The sequence below is a fragment of the Pterocles gutturalis genome, unplaced genomic scaffold (genome assembly GCF_000699245.1).
Source record: "Pterocles gutturalis isolate BGI_N339 unplaced genomic scaffold, ASM69924v1 scaffold2771, whole genome shotgun sequence".
NCBI lineage: Eukaryota > Metazoa > Chordata > Aves > Pterocliformes > Pteroclidae > Pterocles > Pterocles gutturalis.
In genome coordinates this window covers 17410-21826 of record NW_010097480.1, presented here as the reverse complement: position 1 = coordinate 21826, position 4417 = coordinate 17410, and positions in this window count along the sequence as shown.

Below are 4417 nucleotides of genomic sequence, written 5' to 3'. Positions count from 1 at the left end.
TTTCCCTATTAGAGCAGTGATTTAATGAAGACGTTTCAAGCAAAAACAAAGAACTTAAACAAATCGGTGGGGAAAAAAAAAGTCACGGACAGGAGATGGTGCAAAGCCCTGCAGCATCCTACACAGGGGTGGAAGGGACGCCTTGGCCAGCTCTGCTCCTCCCCTAAAGGTGTTCGCCTGTGAGCACCAGGCTCCTGAAAGGTTTTGCTGCTCCCAGCATGGTCTGCAGCCAGTTTGCTCTGCCACGCACACGGAGGTGTTGAGGTTATCCCTCACTGTCACGCCTCTCTTCGCAGTTTTAAGCCATCAGAGCAATTCAGAACTCCGGCAGCTAGAGCTCTCCCCGTACCTTAAGGATATCCTTTTCAGAAAACATCTGTAACAACACCACCACTGACAAAATCCTGCTTTTTAAGGGTCCCATCACACTGAGAATTCGCTTGGGTTTGTGACAGCACTTCCCAATAAAGAGAAAAGAATTCAGAGTTCCCCCATGGTGTGGTACCAAAAATCCCATTAGCACACAGTTGGGCGAGAAGATCAACGTTTAATATGTCCCCATCATATCCACGTTTTTAAGTACAAAATGAAACATTGAATAAAAAGGGCTTAAAATAAACCCCGTCTCTGGCTTTGTGCTTGGGGCATCTCCACGCGGCGGTGGCAGCCGCCAGCATCGCGTTATATTCGCTGTCGGTTCCATCAGGCTCCGATGCACAAATAAAATAATTTGTCTGTTGTGGGCAGGAAGATTGAACAGATATGTGTTGGCATGGGGAAGATTAGGAGGAAAGACATCTGGAATAGATATTATAATCTATTCTAAACCAAACACCGGGTGTGTGCAGCAATTGGAGCTGGCACCAAGGACCTGGAGACCCTGGTGCAGTGCAGACCCCTCCCAAGCCCCTTGAGCTCATTCTGCTTCTAAATTGAACCAGACGCGGTGTCTGATATGGAGCAGAGGCGACATCAGCGATCCGGGCTCAATGCAGACTGCCTTGCATTAAAAAAAAAAAAAATAAAATAAAATCACTATTTTCTGGTAGGACATGGATTTTCCATGGAGCACTGGTGGAGAACAGTCCCAGCTTGCTGTGAGATGCTGTATGGGGTGGAGAGCTGTTTGGGAGGGAGGGCAGGAGGTTTTTGTTCCTTTTTTTTTTGGGGGGGGGCGGTTCTTTCATAGCAGCAGCAGCTCCACATACAAGCATTTTGTTGCAAATGTGGTTTTTTTGACATCCATTTCCCAGGAGGAGCCCTGTCCCTCCACCGGCCAGCTCGGCTGCTCCCAGGCTGCACTTTGCAGAGTTACGCAGTTTCATGGGCACAAACGGGTGACAGAAGTTTGTATCCTTTGGAGGGACTTTGCCCCATCCCGTCCCTGCAGCAGGAGCGCTGCCTGCTCCCGGTGCTGCCCGCATCCTGCAGCGCATCCCCCCAGGAAAAGCCCAGGGGACGTTATCTACCCGGAGAGGGGGCGAAGCATCCACATCTGTGCGGGGACAGAATGCAATAAATACCAAATGAGATCTGATTACAAGAAGATAATATTACTTTCAACGTAAAAATGAATTACGCCGCGTTGCAATAATCAATCATAACTTTGTGTTTCACCAGCGCAGAGCCAGTTCTGAACGGCAACATCTGGAGCTCAGCCTGAGCCTCCCAGTTTTTTGGGGGAAACTTAGACCCCAAACTTCATCTCCAGGAGAGGAGATAAAAAACTGAAGCATGGTTACCATGAGAGTCCCTGTGCATGGGAAGGAGGTATCACCAGTCCAGGGCAATACGCAGGTGGGCTGGGAAGAGTTTTTTTAAATCCATAGCAAAGGAAAGCCAAGAAGCCTTGAGCTTGGCAAGTTGAACAGCCGGGGCTCAGCCCCTCGGACCCTGCAGGGTTCGGGGTTTCAGGGCTCAGCAGCACTGGAACAGCAACTGCTCCATCTGCTGGGAACGGCTCCGGCTGGGCTGGACCGGGGGCTCCCAGCTGCATCCCACCGCGCAGGCGGTGATGCTCCGGCACAAGGGGGGTCCCAGCCCTCTGCCCCCAGCGCCTGCACCAGGGGCCAGGTCTCCTGGGCTGATGCAGCAAGGATGGAGGAGCAAAATGTGTTTGTTGGTAAAGGGCATGCGTAAAAGAGGAGCAGAGCCAGGTCAGCCCAATGAAATGGAACCCCTGATGTGAGGGAGTCGCTGTGGATGGAGGTGTATCCTTAAATAAACCCAGGTTCTTGCTGGTTTTAAGCATGTGGCATGACAAAGGTTTAAAAGGAGGTTTCACGGGAGTGGTTCAGCCCGGCATCGCAGTGCAGGGCAGGGACGGGAGCGCGCAGCCTGTGCTGGGCTCTGCCTGTGTTTGCAGGCAGGTGCTTTGCTGGTCAGTTGAGTGATCTTAATACTTAGGGGAAAAAAAAAATGAGCAAGATAAAGGTGGAAGCAATTTACAAACGTATAACAAGAGAGGACTGCAGCACCCTGGGACTTGTAGAAACCTTCCAGATTTTGTACTTTAATAGACAGACACAGAACCACAGAAAAAAGTCCTACGTTCAGCATTTAAATTCTCCTTCCGTACCAGTTTTTGAAGCTGGAAGAAGAGGGGAAGAAATAGCTCCTTGCTTTCGAGGGATGGCACTGTCATACCTCTGCGAAGTGGTGTTAACTCCAACCGACAGTCCTTATTTTAAAATATCGGCACTTATCTGCTGAAGTGCTCTGCTCCACAGTCTCCTTGCTCTGAAAGCTGCAAGCGCCCATACATCAGCGCTGCTTCTGCTGAGTGCCCAGAAACCCGGCGACGTCGTTTCCTAAGGTAAGTGACCACCAGGCTGCCGTTAGCGCCGCCAGCGCAGGGGGAGAGATGGCTTTTTGCAACTTTGATTTACTGGTAATTGTTGGAAAAGCAGCAAGGAAGAAATGAAAACCCAATCTTTCCATTACAGTTTACTTAATAAAAAAATATTGTAGGGAAGTCAGACATCATAAAACGCCCATCTTCTCTCTCTGTTTACAGGGTCACACAGTAACTCCAGCCAGACACAGCATCAATTTGAAGGAGCCAGGCTTCCCCGAGCGCCCGAACGGGGCCAGACAGCATCCCAGCAACAGGCGGGGGGCAAAGGACCGACCGAAAGGCTGCTCGCGGGGAGCTCTGGAGCAGGACACTGTTTCCAAGCAGCCCGTTTGAACACGGAGCAATTTCTCCTCCAGCGTGCCCAAGAACTCTTCGGCATCATCCATTTTCCCTGCTTGCCAAACACCTCCTCTCGTTGATACAAGGGATGTTTTTAACACCAAGCTCCCGCGCTATGGCCAATGAATCAGGCAGCAAGTGCTGCCCGTGGAAAAAAATTCTGAGTCGGTGGTTTCTCTTCCCTCTCCTCTCCCCCAGCGCTGCATCCCCCTTCCTTGGCTCCTGCTGGTCTGATGTTAGCTAAATTCTGTGATTGTTTAAAAATAAAGCCCTGCAGACATCTGAGATGTTTCCTTTAGTTAATGAGATTTACATGATAGTTAAAAAAGAAATAAAATTAGAAAACAATGCCGTTAATCTTGGATTACATGTAGCACGAGGGAAGAATCAGTGAGAAGATGAGAACACTTTGCTTTCCAACAAAGCAGCTGTGATAGGAGCCGCGTGCCGGATTTTCCTGTCCGAGAGTAAGGAGGTGACCAGGGTCTGACCACCCTTCAGTCCCTCACCTGGGGTATCTGGGCATGGCTCTACCTCCTCCTTCCGAGACGGCAGGGTCTGGTTCTGGGAAAATAGTTCTGGGCTGAGCAAAGGGATGGCAAAGAGCTTATGCCCTCATAGGCGATGGAAACTGCAAGGACACCGTGCGTTCCATCAGCTCTCGCAGTCACATAGCTCATCGGAAATAACGTTTTCTCAAGTACTCAGCTCACCCATATAGTCAATATTACATACATAGGAACGATCAATAAATAACTATCAATGCTTCACATTTTAAACTATTTTCCATTAAAATTCTCAAATCACAGTAACTTTATATTTGGCTAATAAACAGGGATAAAAAGAGATCCCAAAACGGGATTACATACAGCAATAAAAGAGGAAATAATCTTTGAAGAAATGATGTTAAGAACAAATTCTAACTGCATTAAATAGTAACAAGTCATGGTTTCAATCACCAGCCAGGCAAGAGTTTGATAATCTCTGGTGTACAGCATATAAATCCGCGAGTACAACAAATTAACTTTAATTTATGGACTGCAAAGGTTACCTTCCAATACCCTCGCCTCGCTTCAGAAACCAGGGAAGCATGTTCGCTCCAGGTACACAGCGAGACCAATAAAGTCACCTCACACAAGCAAGAGCACAGAACCCAGTTACTCCTGCAAGTTACTGCTGCAAGAGACGTTGAAATTAAATTTCCACATAGAGCAGCAGGGC